This window comes from Thermobia domestica, chromosome 12, assembly GCF_964235325.1.
Source record: "Thermobia domestica chromosome 12, izTheDome1.hap1.1, whole genome shotgun sequence".
Classification (NCBI taxonomy): domain Eukaryota; kingdom Metazoa; phylum Arthropoda; class Insecta; order Zygentoma; family Lepismatidae; genus Thermobia; species Thermobia domestica.
The window spans coordinates 5,665,221-5,686,144 of NC_137465.1; the positions used below are offsets into that span (position 1 = coordinate 5,665,221).

Genomic DNA, 20,924 nt, shown 5'->3' on the forward strand with positions numbered 1-20,924 from the left:
AGGCCTCTTAAGAAACTAGTATGTGCATAAGTTGAATTTTAACAAACAAATATATAAGTATTATCTTGTTTCGCCAATTAAGAGCAAGTTTTGACACCTAAATATACATATTTGGTTGCAAGAATGTGACTCTACAAAACAGGCACTTGACTATTATAAAACATTTGCTACATTTTAAATATAAGTATGTTGGACCTTTAGAAGAGATCAAGATTTAGTTGAAAATATATATTCCGCTCAAAAATATACGAACAAATTGGGGTAGGCTGAAGAGAAAGATCCGGATATCAGATACCCGGATTTGGATTCAATGATATTTCGACTCATGAATAAAGAGTCGGATTGTGGGATAAAGAACCAGATATTTTGAATACATTTACAGATTTTGATCTCAGAATTCGGATATTCTAGTCTTGGAGTTCAGGTCTAGATTTTTGTATCCCTGATTCTCGTCCCTCGAATAGCCCAATCTTGATCTTAGATTTGGGTTTCGATTATCTGAGGTATCTATATACTCTACCATTTAGCATCCAGATCTGGCAATTCTAGGAAGATCAAGTGTATATAAAAGTCACAGAATGCCAAAGTTAACAATGCGTACGTATCACCAAACATCACACAGTTAATAAACTTGAGATAATCGGATATGTCACTCTTGTAGAAAACATGCGCGAGATGTCCACAATTCTAGTTCTGGACTCTTTGGAAAGGAGATCTTTGGGGAGGAGTTGAGGGAAAAGTTGAAACCATTTAAATAAATGGTTCTCAATGTGGGTGTTAATGCAGCCAAGGGGTCGTTGGAGTAAAAAGGCCGAGTGTCTTTACACGGTAATGGTACTTTGCACTACCCATTTCTAAAATCGTGTCATTAACAATGTATGAGATAAAATAATACTATGTTTATTGTTTAACAATACACAAAAACATTGAATTGAACAAAAGCATAAAATAATTCCATATTCTTTTCCATTTCTGCACTTGTAAATAATACGTGCTATGCGACGTCACCCAAAAATATGACACATGTACGCAAACCGAACAAAAGAAGTGTGTATTTGGAAGAAACATAAAAAGACAAAAGAAAGAAACCGGCGGAAGATCGAAACAAAATTTACAACTTTTGACTATTTATGTGTGATGAGGCGACACAAAATCAGCTAATTTAGAAGTCAAGTAGCACCTAATACTAATCAAAGCTTTTACCTCCATAAGTCCTGAGCCAGGGATCCAACGGTACAAAAGTTAGCCCAAGTCACTATCTTTGTACATCATTAGAAGGGGGCTAAATTAACTAGCAATTTGAACAATCGTGTTACGTTATTAAAGTCTTCTTACCATAGGTGCTCGAACTCATGAGGTCAGAAGTTCAAAATTTACAGCTCACTCGACCTCAACCTTACGAAGTGAGCATGAGATTGAGTGAGCGTGATGTCGAGGTAATGTTGTTTTTTGTTGGTCGAGTGAGCCTGAGATGAGATTGGTAATGTGAACGTGAGAGTAAGTGAGCGTGAGGTCAGCCTAGCGATATGAGCGTGAGGTCGAGTGAGCGTGATGTCGAACTGATATTGTGAGTGAGATCGAGTGAACGTGCGGTCAGATTGGTGATGTGAACGTGAGGTCGAGTGTATGTGTGAGGTTAAGATGATGAAGTGGGCGTGAGGTATACGTTTGATTTCCTTAAGAGTCTTTATCCCGGCGAAATTAACATACCGCTAATTTTACAGTAATTATGTGATATCATCAAATAGATAATAGATAATTGAAATATGGAACAAGAGCGCCCTAGGCAATATTATTTTGCGTGAGGTACCGTTATCACAAGTCGTCTAGTGGCTTTACGTTTTCAGCTGTTTAGAAACGCGAAAATAAATGCCGATTTTCAAAATGGCTCGAAATCGAAAGCAGATAAGTGAGCCGTGAAAACGTTTCTCATGTAAAATAATATTGTCTAGGGCGCTCTTGTTCCACATTTCCATTATCTTTTATCTATTTGAAGATATCACATAATTACTGTAAAATTAGCGGTATTTTAATTTCGCCGGGATGAAGACTCTTAAGCGATACCGATACTGTCTTTTTTTTAAAAAAAATACAAGAAATAAAGTAATATTTTTCATCATATAGTTCACATTTTGACTATTATCTTTATTAGTACTCAGATTTTTAAGAAAAAATTTCCTGTAATATTGTCTGATTTTAATGAAACATTGCATGTGCTAATCAGTTTTTTTTCTTTTTTCGATTGAAACTGCTCATGTCAAGAATAGAGGTAAGAGAGAAGGTTGACCCCTAACTTGAAAGTTCGTATGTAAATAATGAGATAAAAAAGAAACTATGGAAGGCAACTTTTGTAAACGTTACACAACTGAAGAAACATAATTCAGTATTCCTTTGAGGCTTTCCAAACATTTCCATATCAAAATTGGGGGCTTAAATTCGACAAGAATAAAGAATGTATCTTTCTGTAAAATTTCGCAAAACTTTTTCTTCAATTTCCGTTAATCAAAGCATATATTTTCTCTTACAAAGTTGAGAATTACCCGTATTACACAGGATTTTTTGAAGTCAGTCGAAGAAAATGAATTCGACTACACACATACAAAAAAAAAGAAGAAAACGTTTGGTTAAAACTGTCTGTGTGGGACACCTTATTATCTTTATAATCTTCCAAAACACACTGAACAATTAGGTTTCTCCCTCAGCAAGTCAATATCGCTCTTCACACCTCTCCAGAACTGGTACTTCATAATTGAATGAACTTTCTTTTATTCTTCACATCAGTATTGCAACCTTCTGTCTTAAGGTAAAAAATGCATTGCCAACATTTGCAAGTTGGGGAGCTGTTCCTTCCTTGTTTAAGTAAATGTGCCCAGATAGTGTTTACCCCAAAAATTTAAGGATACTGTTCTAAAATTTACCCAACTTTATTGAAACATAACTTGTGTTGTCTTTAAGATTTTTGAATGAAGCCTGTTTATTGCTTTTAGTACAAATTAGTAACGGGATGAGTTAGCCCAATTTTAAGAAGTAAAAATGTCACGTGTACAAGGCGTGAAGGAGTTTGGCTTCTGAACCGGGAAATGCTAATACATTTCTACCACTTTCTATTTTGTTTAGTTTAGTGCTCTTTCCAGCAGCGAGGCTACATGAGACGTGACCGAAGTTTAACGTGGAATCCGAACCACATGACCTTCCTTCGGAAATCGAACCCGGGTCTCCCACGCCAAAGGCGTGTACGCTAACCCGTTAGCCACGAAGGAGCTCTACTTCCGATTTCAGTAGAGAGGTTAAAATGGTGACGCAATGTATCATGCGGGCCTTTAATTAATTAAATATATAATTGAATACGGCATGTGCTTTCTATCAGACTTCCCAGAAATAGAAGGCGTAGAGTTAAAATAAGCCAAGAATAGGGGTAAATACAGCCCAAGTTTATGAACACATTTCAGGGTAACCTTTCAATTATCATGTAGCATGAGTGTGTTTCCTATCTACTCTCAAAATCACCCCTATAACAAGAGAGTGAAATCAATGAAGAGTAAATCTGTGAATTCCTTGCCACTTACAAAAATAAAATAAAATACAACATTCGCTTACTTCTACTATACACGGTACCGAGCTTAGACATGTATTCTAGGGATTAGGAATCTAGGGATTGATTCTTGTAAGGACACAATATCACATCAACGTTACAATGTAGCAGAAACAGAGGACATAGTACAGTGGTCAGGTCGTATCTTCGAATTCCGTGATCGATAACTCTAACTGAGAATTCTAATGGACTTTATCTAACAAGGGACATCACCCAATTGTCCGGCTCCGATTTCAATGAAATTTTTATTGCTGATAGAGGACATGTATTCATTACTTCTGATGACAGAAATTTTTGCCATGGTGCATGTTTTCTATTTTTTTAATATTTTTTAAAAGTTGTGATATGGTTAATAGTGATTACTGCAGAAGTCCCTTACTATCCTTTGTAAACGGAGTGTTAATGAAAGAGCAACCATGTAGATACGTATAGGGTCTAGGGAGAAGTCGTATGGTACGTATGACCTTGACGGCAGCCATCTTGAAATCCGCCATTTTGAATTAAGGTCAAGTTTTTTAAATAGGAATAGGGTAATGTGATACATAATTTCGGGCTAGAATTTAATCAGAAAGACAATGGTGAAGTTAATTTTAAGATGCACCCATTTGGTGAAAAGTTACAGGCATATTAATTGTTTATACCCACTATGTGCCCAAGTCCCTTACCTCCGCTTCTAACCCGCGTATTAATGATAATAAGTGGATAAAGGTTTCGGTAATACATATTATGCCTAGAGGGAAGTGATACGATAAGGGTATCATTGACGGCAGCCATCTTGAAATCCGCCATTTTGAATTAAAGTGAAGTTTTGAAAACTGAAAACCATAGCATGTGGCACCAAATTTTAATAGTAAATTTTCCTCGAAAGCCAATGGTATGCTTATTTTTGTTCTATAGTTAACCAGTATAAATTTATGACTCTTATAATGTGCACGAAACGTCCATTATTCGATCTTTCAAATTGGCAACACTCCTAATTTTCACCGCATGTTTTAAGATGCCAACTGGCACTTTGCAATTGTTGCCATGGCTCGTGTTTTCTAAATTTATTACATTTTTTAAGAGTTGCGATTTGTCAGTTCATGAATAGTGTTGGGATAAGCATCCAGCAATCTTTCTGTATTTTGAAGACTTGCCATGTAATTATTAATTTCCTAGGCAGTGTAATTATTTATTTTAACCCAGAATACATGAGGAACCTATGGACCTATGTGATGTAAAGAAATACAAATGAAATTATAAGAAATTGGTGTAACACGAACTCAAAATTATCATGAAATGTAGCCTACATGTTGCGCAAACGACAAACAGTATTTTTTTTTAATAAATACAACTTTACAACTTTAAAGGATCAGCAGCAATGATAGAACATATCAACGAGACATAATATGACTGTTCCCAACACACTGTACCATGAACAAAATATGAAAACAGGTAACTTGTTTATAAAGAGGTGTAACTTAATCGAGTTCCCGATCAATACTGATTATAAATCTTACAAACATGAACCATCGACAACAATCGCTAGAAAACGAATGACTTTTTTGTCTGACTAGCTAAAATATTGCTATAGAAAATAAATAAATAAATAAATAAATAAATAAATAAATATACAATAAACAAATAAATATAAAACAAAACAAAAGACCATTGATTTACACAACAATCATATTTCGTTTTCTTTTTTGAAGTGAATTTTCATTTGATTTCTCGTCTCATGTACTATCCATTACAAGCTACGTCTCCGGTATTACCTGAATGCAAAGTTGGAGTTCTTTCGTTCTGCAATGAATCATGTCAATAAACGAGTTTTTGAAGGGCAGGTATAGAAAATAAATAATTACATTGCCTATGAAATTAATAATTACATGGCAAGTCTTCAAAATTCAGAAAGATTGCTGGATGCTTATCCCAGCACTATTCATGAACTGACAAATCGCAACTCTTAAAAAATGTAATAAATTTAGAAAACACGAGCCATGGCAACAATTGCAAAGTGCCAGTTGGCATCTTAAAACATGCGGTGAAAATTAGGAATGTTGCCAATTTGAAAGATCGAATAATGGACGTTTCGTGCACATTATAAGAGTCATAAATTTATACTGGTCAACTATAGAACAAAAATAAGCATACCATTGGCTTTCGAGGAAAATTTACTATTAAAATTTGGTGCCACATGCTATGGTTTTCAGTTTTCAAAACTTCACTTTAATTCAAAATGGCGGATTTCAAGATGGCTGCCGTCCATGATACCCTTATCGTATCACTTCCCTCTAGGCATAATATGTATTACCGAAACCTTTATCCACTTATTATCATTAATACGCGGGTTAGAAGCGGAGGTAAGGGACTTGGGCACATAGTGGGTATAAACAATTAATATGCCTGTAACTTTTCACCAAATGGGTGCATCTTAAAATTAACTTAATTAACATTGTCTTTCTGATTAAATTCTAGCCCGAAATTATGTATCTCGTTACCCTATTCCCATTTAAAAAACTTGACCTTAATTCAAAATGGCGGATTTCAAGATGGCTGCCGTCAAGGTCATACGTACCATACGACTTCTCCCTAGACCCTATACGTATCTACATGGTTGTTCTTTCATTAACACTCCGTTTACAAAGGGTAGTAAGGGACTTCTGCAGTAATCTCTATTAGCCACATCACAACCTTTAAAAATTATTAAAAAATAGAAAACATGCACCATGGCAAAAATTTCTATCATCACAAGTAATGAATACATGTCCTCTATCAGCAATAAAAATTTCATTGAAATCGGAGCCGGACAATTGGGTGATGTCCCTTGTAAGTATTATCTTGTGAATGGCTGAAATGATGAATGAATGGCTTTAAATAAGAACCCTGTGCGTTATTCTTACACTTTTATTATCACTGTTGAAAAAAAATCTTTCAGTTATCCGTCTCGCTCTTATGTCCTGAAAGGGGGTCAAGGTGGTTCTGTGGTAGAGTACTTATCTCTGGTGCGTAGTCCCCCTTGGTTCGATCTCCGGCCAAGTAAATTTGTGGTGGACAACATCGTGTCCATAAGTTTTCTTGGGATCTTGTTTCCTCCCACTTTAACATTCCACCAATTCTTCCATTAACATTCACTTGCCTTAATCATCGTCTCCCTTAGCCTAAAGGACATAATCGTTGGACATTAAACTAAAAGATTTCATTTTATAAGAGAAGAGAAATAATTCTCATTCCACCAATTCTTCCATCATCATTCACTTGACTTAATCATCCGTCTCCCTTAGCCTAAAGGACAAAATCGTAGGACGTTAAACTGAAAGATTTCATTTTATAAGAGAAGAGAAATAATTCTCATTCCACCAATTCTTCCATCATCATTCACTTGACTTAATCATCCGTCTCCCTTAGCCTAAAGGACAAAATCGTAGGACGTTAAACTGAAAGATTTCATTTTATAAGAGAAGAGAAATAATTCTCATTCCACCAATTCTTCCATCATCATTCACTTGCCTTAATCATCCGTCTCCCTTAGCCTAAAGGACATAATCGTTGGACGTTAAACTAAAAGATTTCATTTTATAAGAGAAGAGAAATAATTCTCATTCCACCAATTCTTCCATTAACATTCACTTGCCTTAATCATCGTCTCCCTTAGCCTAAAGGACATAATCGTGGGACGTTAAACTAAACGATTTCATTTTTTCTTATGTCTTGAAGGCTAATGGAGAGGAAAGATTAAAACAGTAAATTATTGTGAAAGAATTGGTGGAATGAGAAGGAAAAGGGAAAATCTCGGGAAAATCCACGGACAAGATGCTGTCACCCACAAACTCACATGATTTGAGATCCAACCAGGGATCAAAGCAGTAGAGGCAAACGTCCCACCCACCATTCTGCTTTTTTGTCCCCCTCTCATTGTTTGTTGAACGTTGATTATTTCATTGCAAATCTATTTCGCAGGTAGTACCTGCAAGTTAACACACAAATAAATATGTCGAAATGTAGCTAATTAATTTCTAAGTTATGTACAGTCAGTGACAAAAGTTCTTTTCGTTTGGTTTAATTTATTTTGGGAATAACGGTGGTATGGTTGGAACGTACAACGGTAGTATGACTTGAACGTCAGAAAATTACATTCTTTTTGTAATTTCCTGAAAACTATAGGCCTACTCAAATTATCTGTTCATTCTAAACTTATTTTTCGAAACTAATTTCATCAAGGGGTGCTGTACTTCAGTGGTAGAGCATTCACTTCTGGTGCAGGGGTTCATTGGTTCGATCGCAGCTCACGCCAAGTGAACTTTGTGGTGGACAAATACCGTGTGCGTGGGTTTCCTCAAGATTCTCCCGTTTCCTTCCACTTTATTCATTCCACCGTTCCATTAATTTCTCATCATCATCGTCTCCTTTAGCCTAGCCAACATAAACGTGAGACGTAAAACTGAAACATTTCATTTCATTTTTAATTTCGTCAAACGGAAACAACTTTTGTTGCTGACTACACATGCCCATGATAAAGCTCCAAACATATTGCCGAGTAATTTAAAACTCTTCCTGCTAACCTTCGCCAAGAACACGCTATATGGATTATGTGTGTACTTTTTTTCTAATATAATAGAGAAATTAATGCAGTTATATGTTTCATTTCGATGCATTTCAGTGCACTTTTAACTTCAAATTATTCAGATTAATGTGTCACTGTGCTATGTGGCCATTTTCTCATTTCGTTATCAATAAAAGATTGCAATTTTTTTTTTTTTAAATTGCGTTTGAAGGGAAAGAAAAGTGCTGATATAAGTGATGGTAAATTAGAAGAAAACGAAAACAACAACAGATTTTTTTAAGAAGGGATAATAACATTGGTCCTTTATGGAGTTAATACTGAATTACTTTTCCACATGGCCAATCATTCGTCAACCAGAATTCTTTGCAGAAAGTCATCTTTCGATCTTACCTTGACTCACACTCGCTCAAATACAATTTCACGCACACATTCTCTCGTATACAGCCTTTATAGCCTGTAACAGCCAACCATACACTTGCACACACACACACACACACACACACACACACACACACACACATGAACACTCTATAGACATAAGAGTATGTATATACATACACACGTTATATATTTTACACAGTGTACTTCCGAAAAACCACGCCTCAGGGAGACGCCCCATATAATGACTGACATGCAGAGAACATAAAGTTTTAAAAAGCTATTGGTCCAAAGGTTGATGTCTGCACGAATCCCTATGCTTTTACATGCCTTGCGGTCGTTTTCGTGCTTTGTAAAGTACAGTATAAACCTTGGTCGAGAACTTAAAAAGAGAGAGAAAAAAATTAAGCAAGCGACAAGCCATGCATGATGGTTTAAGAAAAATGGTGGCCTCGGACACACATACGAACCAGGATCACACAATGCATTTGTTTAGACATTCGTTTATTGTCCTGGACGTCTCGCAACATGCTAGCTCCTCTCTAAAACTACTAAACAACATACCCAGATGGTTAGCACGTACTTTGATATAATTCAAAGCAACAACAGCATGTATACTAAAGCTGCTCCGTCAATAAACAACTCTGCAATTATACCTTCAGTTTAACATGTAGTAAACACAAACCGACAGAGAGCATCTCTCATTTAATATTACTTCTTTTTGAAAGAAAAAATCTAACCATGCTACTGTTTAGTTTTTTTTACCGTTTCCCCCCTGAAAAATAGTTTAAATCATCAGCGTGAAAAATATAATGTATTTTATTTTTTTTTGGGGGGGGGGGGTAATTCTTTTAAACCTTAAAGTATTGTTTCTATGCGTCCGTTCTTCTAATCAAGAAACTGTGTAGATTTCTTTTTTACTCCAGTTACTTGAAAAAAGCTTTATTATCAAAAGATAACAGTCCAGTCACACAACCTTTCTGGTGTACACGTAAAAGTTCTTTTTCCAGAACATTATAAGTATTATAGAATCAGGCTATTCTCGAATCTAATTTGTCATTCGTTTCTCATGCTCACTCGGATTTCCAACATGCTGAAATCGAAAAAAAAAAGTATTTATTACCGAACATAAAGCTCAAATAAATACTTGTTTTACGCAACAAATACACAATACACAACAAATAGTGACCTCGGAAGCATACGAACCAAGATCATACAATGCATTTGTTTAGACATTCACAATGCATTGGACTTGTATTGTAAGGAGCAGATTTTTTTTAAACAAGTTTATATTACACAATAGGTTTGTAACATGCATGTGGAACATTTATTTATACAAGTTTATCTTTTGTGCAGCGGGGTTGTAATACGCACATGGAACATTTATGTAATTTATGTGTATAGGCCGAAGAACTGTATAGTAACAACTTTGTAATTCGAAGATTCAAATTTGTTTTATACAAGAAATCTATCATATACGGTAGGCCTACATAATGGGTTTGTAATACCCATATGGAGCATTTGTTTTATAAAGTTCATCTTGTACAATGTGATTGTAATATACATATCGATAATCTATTTTATCCCTTTCCGGCCCAGTGGTTTCAGTGTGAAACCACAGTTTTAACTCTTTTTTCCGTGCAGCCTAGTGGATTTAGAAGGAAACCATCTCTTAGTATGAACTTTGCAAGCTATCTAAAGACAGGGATTTAAATTATTTCCAGAATTTTCATTCGCGCTGAAATTGTATAGCCAATTGACGTTGAAAGTTTGTTGTTTTCTTTCTCTTCATAAATGCATTCTTTGGGAAACAAAGGGTTATACAAGTTTGTTCAACAATGGGGTGAGTTAGTAAGGCACAAATTCAAGTTTATCTTGTACAAGTGATTGTAATCGCATATGAATAATTTATTTTATACAAATTTATCGTGATTGAAATACATAACTGAATAATTTATTTATACAAGTTTATCTTATACAATGTGATTGTAATATGTATATGAAGCATTTATTTTATAGAAGTTTGTTCTACAATGGGGTGAATTGGTAACACACAAATGGAGCATTTATTTTATACAAGCTTATCCTTTACAATGCAATACACATATGAGGAATATATTGTATACAAGTTTTTTTATACAATGAGAAGTGATACATTTATCTCGAGTTGAATCGAAAACAAATACCCGATGTTATTTAAAAATAAAATTTTTCGTTATATTTTCCCCTAAATACTGTATCGGAAATGGATAATTATTAGGACGCAATCACAAGTGAAAGACATTCGTCGTTTTTTTTGTACTCGAATATAATGCACACCCTGATTTCGGAAGCATAATTTAATCTGAAAAGAGTGCGCATTACATTTGTGTAAATACGTGTTTAGAAGTGTTAAAACACACTTCTGTTATTTGTTCATATAAATTGATTTCATATACAATTTTAATGGTGTCTTCGAAAGTTAAGTTACTAGAATGAATTAATAGAAAGATATTTACGTAAATATATTACCTTTTAAACGAAACGTTTTATTTATTAGATTACTATGTGAAGTCATGAGATTAATTCATCACAGAAAATTACTAATATCTTTAAAAATTCTTATTCCTAACGGAATTTTCTCATATAAAACAATGCACATAATATAAATTTGTTTCAACCACCCTACCGAAAAATATTACGAAAAACAATTTCAAATTTATTTGTACAGAATTTATTTTACAAATGACAATAATAAATACATTACACTGGGTCTAAATAGTAAACATACCAAATACAAAGCAATAAAATAGGAGAAGAGCAACCTTTCAGAAGAGTCGTGGCCAGACACGTATCCACGGGGGGGGGAGAAGGGGATAGGAGGGCCGGTGCCCCTAAAATGTTACTGGTCCCCTAAAATTTTTATGGTAGACTTGAAAATGAACAATAATATGGTTGGATCGGTCCTGTAGGTCCACGTATCAGATAGCCTCGGTGCTAAAAAGAGACATTTACGTTTCAGAACTTTTTCGTGAAGCGCTCTAAGCTTTCAAGTGGATTTAAATTCAATACTGATATATTATAATTATAATATATTATTATTATTATTATTATTATTATTATTATTATTATTATTATTATTATTATTATTATTATTATTATTATTATTATTATTGTTGTTGTTGTTATTGTTATTGTTATTATTATTATATTTTGTAAAATCACCCCTAATATCAGGCTAAATTTACAGAAAAGTTCAGATTTCGTGGTTGGTCCGGATCCTTAGGACCACTGCATGAGTACGTCTCTGCTACATTTCCACAATACTAACTTCTTTCTGCCCATGTTTTAGATTTTTGTTTAAATTGATATTGTATTCAGATTAAAAAGTATTTGTGCACCGCTTTCAAACTTTATGCGCCACAGCGCAGAATAAAGTTTCCCACTCTGCTGAAAATTATGCGTGAAGAAATGCATATTCATTCTCTTATTTTCTATCTGTTTGATGAATACCGTTTACTGCTGCATGAGTACTTTTTATGCTGAATCAATTCTTAAAACGAAATGAAATCTTTGAGTTTTACGTCCCACGATTATGCCAGCCAGGCCATAGAAGACGGTGATGATGAGAAATGTATGAAATGGTGGAATGAAGAAAATGGGAGGAAACGGGAGAACCCCGAGGAAACCCACGAGCACGGTGTTTGTCCACCACAAAATGCACACGGCGCGAGCTGGGATCCAACCAGGGACCCCAAGCACCGGAGGTAAACGCTCTACCACTGAGCCATCGCGCCCACTCTGAATCAATACTGTTTAATGCTGAATGAGTACTGTTTAATACTGAATGAATACTGTTTAATGCTAAATTAATAATGTTCAATGTTGAATGAGTGCTATTTAATGCTTAATGAATGCTAAATGAATACTGTTTAATGCTGAATGAATATTGTTTAATGCTTAATGAATACTATTTAATTCTGAATGAATACTGTTTAATGCTGAATGAATACTGTTTAATGCTTAATTAATAATGTTCAATGTTGAATGAGTGCTATTTAATGCTTAATGAATGCTAATTGAATACTGTTTAATGCTGAATGAATATTGTTTAATGCTTAATGAATACTATTTAATTCTAAATGAATGCTGTTTAATGCTGAATTAATACTGTTCAAAGTTGAATGAATACTGTTTAATGCTGAATAAATACTGTTTAATGCCGAATAAATACTGTCTAATGTTGAATGAATACTGTTTAATGCTGAACGAATACTGTTTAATGCTTAATAAATAGTGTTTAATACTGAATGATTTCGTTACGAGCTATTGTCATGTTTTATATATTTTAGTCAAATATTTAAACTACTCTTGCATAATTAACAGGGAATCTCTTATTAACTCTTCTTTACACTTAGGGATTTGATTAATATATATTAAAGGGAATATTCATGGTCCTCTAGCTAAATTTGGTTACCATTCAAAATGGTTTATGAAACGAAACGTATTAGTGTTTGAGTTATTGCTCTTTTTATATATTTTCATAATTTGTAATATGTTGTTAAAATTTCAAGCAATATGTATTTTATTAAAATTTAAATCTACTATAATATACTGCATCTGAAATTCGAATAAATCAATCAGTTAGGTAGAACAGTGGTTCTCAAACTTTCCGATAACGCGGACCCCCTGTGCATTCGGAAAGTGATCCGCGGACCCCTTTGCAATGCTATCTGAAATTTCACATGGTATTAAAAACAATACTGATTTAGAATTACTACTGACAAGAAACAGATCAAGAAAAATATTACAATAAGTAATTTATTCTAAAGATACATGATTGTTTCCTAGTGAACGAAATATACTGAAAATCAATGTACTTTTTTTTTTTTAAAAAAAAAAGGAAGTTCACTTGATAAACAATGATCTCAAATGTGAGATCAGTAATATGAGGAATGAAATTCTTTCTGTTTTATCAGAAATAAGTTTTGTCACCATTAATCTTAAGTCCGGTTCCACATTAAGATTATTTCGCATTCAGGTTTTAATACTACAAAAAGCAGAAAAGGATTGTTCACATAAGTATGTGGTAAGGAAGGGCATCAAATGTTGCAATGCCTTTCTAGACAACTCTTCACACTCACAGGTCAGAAATTTAGTAAAGTAGGAAAACATTTAAATTAAGAAACGTAAGTATAATTTCTAATTGCTTTCGTTTTAGTAACTGAAAAAAATACCTCTTGTATAACAGCTGAAAGTTCCATTTTATTATTACACATTTCAATTTTTAGGCGTCGCGGACTCCCTGACTACGTTCCCACGGACCTCCAGGGGTTCGCGTACCTCACTTTGAGAACCACTGAGGTAGAGATTAAGTACAACTGACCAGAATTGCTTCTTACTTTATTGTTGTAGAATTATTATTATTATTATTATTATTATTATTATTATTATTATTATTATTATTATTATTATTATTATTATTATTATATGTTCTCTATTGGTATTATAGAAAGGGTTCAAAAAAGTTTACACAATATGTGGTTTTCTACTGCATTAATACCAATATTATTGTGACTACAAGCGACTATTAGAGGTCTTTAACCTACGTTTTATCTAGAACAAGAGAAGACTGTTTGATTCTTAAACTCTTTTACAAAATAAATTATACAACCAGTATCTAGTAAATAAAATCTCATTGATAGTGCTAACTTATAGAGTAGGGAAAAGATTTATTGTGTGCAAATAGAACATGGTACTCTCTTATAACTCATTTTACTTAGGTGCTTAGTAACAAATAGAATCCCAAAGATTAGGGCTATAAAAAACTTTTATTACGATTTCTTATCCTGCTAAAGTCAAGAATTTGTTCATAATTCATTCTTGGTTCTCGTATACATAGTTAATGTTTATATTTCACTATTAAACAATTATCAGATAGATATTATAATTCTAATTTTTAGACCTATTTTAGTGATTTTGTTTTGCCTTATATGTCTGTTTTCACACTATGATATTTTGCTATTGCTCTTATATACTGTACTTAACATTAAATGAGGGGCCGCAGTGACTCAATGGTAGAGCGTTCACCTCTGGTGCTTGGGGTCCCGGGTTCGATCCCAGCCCCCGCCAAGTGAACTTTGTGGTGGACAAATACCGTGTGCGTGGGTTTTCTCGGGTTCTTCCGTTTCCTCCCACTTTCTTCATGCCACCATTTCATTCATTACTTATCATCACCGTCTCCTTTAGCCTAACCGGCATAATCGTGGGACGTAAAACAAATATTTCATTTCATTTCATTAACATTAAATGTTGGCTTATACTAGTGTTGCGTGCAAGTGTATTTAACCCTACAAGTACACACTAGGGTTTATAGGAATTCGACTACATTTTAAATAGTGCACAAGCGAATCAAATTAAATAGTGCACTTTTTTGGGTCATTTGGATGTATTGCATTTTTAAGATCTCTATGTGAAACTCGTTTCAGGGTTTAAAAGATTCAAATCCAGATTTTGTAAATAACTCATCCAAACTTTAGATCTCTTCTCAAAATTTTTGTAATTGTAGTTGATTCCGTTGTGCTCTGAACCCCCCCCCCCCAAAAAAAATTACTATAAATTAATATTATACGAGATAGTTAATCGAAATTTATTGTTAATTAAGTTCCCAGTGTCAGCTTCAAAAATACTTTTGTAAGTGCTAAATCTTTTAAAATCTATGATGTAATATTGCGAGTGGCGTGTCTATTTACATGTCTTCTAAAGTACACTTGGGCTTATTTGGAACCGAGGTAAAAAAAAAAAATGATAGGCTTACTTTGCGATCATCTATGCAAGAAATTCACATAACTGTTGTAGAAAAAAATGTTTAGTTATTATCTTCCTACATTAAGACACTTTCAAGTCAGACAATTGTATTAATAACATTCAAAAATCTCATGTAATCCAAGTACTCCGGGATTTGTCAGACCCACAGTATGAAACAAGAAGAGAAATTTGTCATCTCGTGGGCAACACTGAACCCCAGAGTATGTACTTTGAATACCAAACAATAAGTGTATACTTTCAGACTTGTAAATTGCTATGCTGTAATTGCTAATGCTCTTCTTAGCATTTAAAATCAATGGCGTCATGTCCGGTTATGTCAAGGGGAGGGGAGGAGCAAGGCTCTCTACGACCATAGTTTTACGTAATTTAATAGTAGAATATATTAGTATACAATTTATTTAAATAAAAAATATGAACCGTCCCCTGCCCTTCCCAAACGACACCCATGATTTAAATGTATTATTAGTATCTTCCGGATCGTAATACTGCAAATTATGGATGCGTTAAAGTAGACCTATCAAATAATACTTTTGACAAAGTGGATACTTTCAAATTCTAGGGTCAGTATTAACAAACCAAAAAGTTATTCACAAAAAAATTAAATGTCTACTAAAAGCAGGGAATCTGTGTTATTATTCAGTTCAAAATCACCTGTCATCGCAAATTTTGTCGAGGAATTTGAAACTTAAAATATATAAAACGATAATAATGCCTGTTGTCTTGTATAGCTGTGAAACATGGTCGCTTACGCTGAGGGAAGAACGTAGACAAAGTATTTCAGAACAAGATCCTGAGACGAATATTCGGACCCAAGAAGAACGGGAATGGAGAATGGCGGAAAGTGCATAATTTATATCGTTTACCAAATATTGTTAGGGAGTCTTAGGTAGGCAGGTCATGTAATTAGAATGGAAGAAAGTAGGAACACTTTCAAAGTTTTAACTGGAAGAAGAATCAGAAAACGGCCATTAGGAAGACCTAGGCGCAGATGGAAGGACAATATTAAGACGGATCTCGCAGCAATAGGAATACAAATTAGAAACTGGATCCAGTTGGCTAAGGATAGAAGTTAGTGGAGAGTTTTTGTGAACACGGCATTGAATCTTCGGGTTCCATAGGCCATAGAGTTAGTTGGTTAGTTTTTAGTGTTATTGTTATTATTTAATAAACTAATTCTATTATTCATAACAACAGTAGTAATGTCAACACTTACACTTCTTTTTTCTTTTTTCTAATATTTTTAGAGACTAACAAAGGGGAGGTGCCATTGTCTAAAGGATGCATTCTTGGCATATAAGGGAAGTCAGGCAATTGTGCAGTCTATGAAAAAAGAAATACTGTTTACACGACTTGCTCGTAGGTAAGTTACCCGTGGGAAGACATCAGAACCCATTAATTCAAACACTTTTTTCATTCGTCTCTTGGCTATAAAGAGTTTTGGTCCATAAAGTCGCCTGCTTGCACATGTGTTGTCTCCCACACATTTAGAGTTTCCGTTCTACCCCCTCCCCCTCCCTGGATGAGCCTGCTGACAAATATTTTCTCATGTCAAAAACTTTAGAAAATGTACCAATAAAAGTCGATAAAGACAGGAGATCCCACGCTTCTCCACACATACACCAAAGAGAGTAAGGAACAGCACACAAATAACCTTGAAGTGATAGAGAAAAAAGAACATTTTCTTGACCTGAAAAAGAAAATAATAAAAAAAAAATCGTTAGACAAAGAGAATTAGTAAACGTATTGTACATAGATAACAGTAATCATCCAATATATGTTCACACACAACTAACTAATAAATACCGTGGAAAAAAAAAAAAAAGATTTCTATTGCTAATTTTGCTTTTGGAAGAACACATGATTCTTTTTAATTGTTGTTCGCATTTCAAGCGTTGCCTCGCCTCAATCAATGTTCACATGTTATACTACAAGTGTATTGGTAACTTCATTATCAGAAAATGGCTTCTAGCATTTGTTCAACTTCGTGCTATTTCACACTCACACACACACACAAACGAATCACGCAGACGATTTCCAAAGAAAGAAACGAAAAAAGGAAAAACATTTTTAAAAATATATGGGATCAGAGAAATCTGTAAGGTAATGGAAGAATTTTAAATATCATTCCTGGCTTTGACATAACAATCAGAACAAACAAAAACAAAAACAAAAAAAAATGAACTCATACAAAATAAATATATAGTTACTCAAAATTATTTCATAATAATACTTTACAAAAAGTTTCTTAAATGTATCATTTGGGACATTCCGAATTTCAGTGTGATCTCTATACATAAAAGAAGTTTTGATTGACTTACTCACTGAGTGAGATTGATCAAAGCGCAGGCCAAACCACTTAAGAAGCCTAAGCACTGCCAAATTAAAATACCATTAATTTTATAGTCATTATGTGATATCTTCAAATTGATAAAAGATAATAGAAATATGGAACAAGTAGCTTTCCGTTTGCAGACATTTATAGAGGTGAAAATAAATGCCGATTGCCGATTTTCTAAATGACTGGAAATCGAAAGCAGATAAGTGAGTCGTGATAACGGTATCTCATGCAAAATAATATTGTTTAAAGAGCTTTTGTTCCATTTTTCGATTATCTTTTTTCTATTGGAAGATATCAGATAATTACTGTAAAATCGGCGGTATTATAATTTCGCTGTGATGGAACCTCTTATTTGATCAGGTATAGGATTTTATAACGTAAGGTCCAACTGAGCAAGGATTTTTGGTAAATCGACGGGGAAGGGCGGAGAGAAGGTGTGGCAATTATTATCTTAAAATGTCCATATCACGGAATCCCTGAATGTTAGTGACATGCAATTTGGTATACCTATATGGACTTCTCATTTAAAATAATTAAACAAGTCTTCCAATATTTTTCGATTTTTGAGCTAGAAGGGAAGAAAAAGAGGTGTAAAGGAAAAAGAATGGGTAACAGTTACAATCATTATCAGTATAAGATGGCCATGTCTCGAAATTCGTTAAGGTTAGAGACCTGAAACTGGTGTTTAAACTTTTCATTTAAAACAAGTAAAGGCGCGGTTCAGCATGTTTTGATATTTTCCCTACATGGAAAGAAGAAAGGCAAAATAAATAAATAAATAAATAAATAAATAAATAAAAGGATTGCAATTGTTAAAAATAAGATAGACATATCTCGAAATCCCTTAATGTTATTTTCGTGAAAATTTATGTTTAGGCTTTGAATTTAATTAAAGCCGTATTTCAGTGTTTCTGATGTTTCTCTTAGAAGTAAAGTATAAAGAGTTATTCTTGCAGTTGTTATAATAAGATAGCCATATCTCGAAGTCCCTTAAGATTATATATATGTTAGGGATGTTTGAAGTGTGAGGCCATACGCCGAGCAAATGCAGGAGTCTGGGGGGCCAAGTGCCCAGCTAGCCGAAGGGTAGCACATTTATATATTTCAAGTGGACACATTATTCCAAAACTCTAGTTTATCTATACGATGTTGCTTTATTTCACGGGAAAATTCAACGTTTTACTTTCAAATAAATCGGAATTAAACATTATTAGTTTGTTACTTTTTCCTTCGCAATAATTGTAAGTTTCTTCGTTTATGACATTAACGATTTTAGAAATATAAGTCTCTCAAAAAGTAAGTATGATCTTTAAATGTTACATTAATGCATAAAGAAATTATTTTTACAAGGCACAAATATAATGAAATAATCATAAAGAACAATGTAACAACGCCAGGAAACTTAATTTGAGCCTTCACCGTATCGCAAGAATTACGGTAACATAAAAAACGTAATTACCACAAATTGGCTGTCATTTATTTGAGGCAGTTTGAATTATTTAAACTAAAAAAAATATGTTTACAAATTAAAATGTAGAAGTAAGTAACCAATTATATCATTAACAAAGAAATATGAAAACTACTTTATATGGTTAAAAAGATCCCTCAGAGATAGTATATTTTTTAGCCACAAAATGCTGGTTTTACAGAAGATATTAAGAAAAAGAAGAAGGAAAAGCATATAATTTGAAAATACGTAAATCATTAATTTATGCTTAAATTTTTGTATTGACCGTTTTTTGAATTGTCTGTAAGCACACAAATAATTGCGCAGTATCTCTGAACATACTTAATAATAAAATAATTGATGATGCATGAGAAGTAATTATTGCTGACGAAATCCTCCAATTGAAGAGTTGATAGGAAAAACTGCGCAATTAGGGATGCGCACGAGACAAGATTTGTGGCTCTCTCGTCTCGAAATTGTGCTGTAAAAGTGACATCTCGACTCGAAAAATGTATACTTCTCTATTGGAAGAGCCGTGTCTCGACTCGAATTTTATCAGAAAAATCCTGTCTCGACTCGTTTCGTGCGCATCCCTATGCGCAATTCTAAAAATCCATAACTTGGGATGCGTGCAGTTTGAATATTGATCCTTTGAAAGCACATATTAACCAGTTTCTACTATACAAAACCCTCTTCACTGGTCCAGTAGCCAGCGGGGTACAATGGCTCAGTGTTAGAGTGTTTATCTCTGGTGCGTGGCGTTCCCTGTTCGATCCCCGGTAAAGTAAGTTTATGCTGGATAACATCGTACTTGTGAATTTTCTCGGTGTACTTCCATTTCCTCCCACATTCTCATTCCAAAAATTCTTCCATTATCATTCACTTGCCTTAATCATCCTTCTCCCTTAGCCTAAAGAACATGGTCGTGGAACCCTAGACTGAAAGCCTGATTCATTTAATTTCGAAAGCGTTTTAGGCGATTGTAAACAAAACGTAGAAAGGTACCGGTAATTCATAAACTGGTTAACTTGTAGTAAAAGAAAACTTTTTTTTTTCGAAAGAATGCAATTTTTTTTTTTTTTTTTGTATGTCATATCCTGTGTGTAACAAATGTGATAACCTGTGAACAACTATAGTTATCGCGAGGAGTCGTGAAGCTTGACCTAGATTTCAATTTCGTCACCCAATAGAACTCGAGGGTGTGTTCCGGTCATCAACCCCAATTCATGATATTTTGACATTCTCGTCTCTCGCGCTAAACGGACAACATCTCCTGAGGGTGCAGTGTTGGCGGATTGCCACTAAATTTGGTATTGTTATTGCTTTATATTTTTGGTATCATTATTTGTTTCCTTTAACACGAGTAATTGTTAGTGTTCGTGTCATAAAAGCTTGGCAACACTGTTGGTACACTTATGCTGTTTTACTTTTTGTCAAGTGTGGATTTGTGAAGCAGCTGCATGAATCGTACCGAATCCTTCCAATGCATCACAGCAGGAGGAAAGCAATTCTATGATTTGTGTATAGTGTGTTCACTCAATAGGAGTGCAGTTCGGCAAATGTCTTTGAAGTTCCCATGCCGAATTTTATAACAATATCCCTTCCTCCCTTTATCTCCCTTTATCTCTCATTTGCGGGATTGCAATGTCTTAACGCGCACAATGTTAAACGGCAATCTTCTAATCACTAACTGAAAGGACAGCGTTTGGAACTGTGACAACTGACTCCATGTGGAGTTGACAAGCGACTATCAACTGTTTGAAATGAGAGTTCTGCTTGGCCATTTATTTATCCGGGGTGTTTTAATCAAAATTTACGC

The 20,924-nt window shown here is 34.2% G+C and overlaps 1 long non-coding RNA gene across 2 annotated transcripts in view; it reads left to right on the forward strand.

Annotated features, from left to right (window-relative positions):
- The window catches only part of LOC145665681 (uncharacterized), a 125,927-nt gene that overhangs the window by 39,626 nt on the left and 65,377 nt on the right, over positions 1 to 20,924 (forward strand). For both annotated transcript variants that reach the window (XR_014127590.1, XR_014127591.1), the window contains exon 2: positions 16,565 to 16,680. This is a non-coding gene — a long non-coding RNA (uncharacterized LOC145665681). The remainder of the gene's footprint in view (positions 1 to 16,564; positions 16,681 to 20,924) is intronic.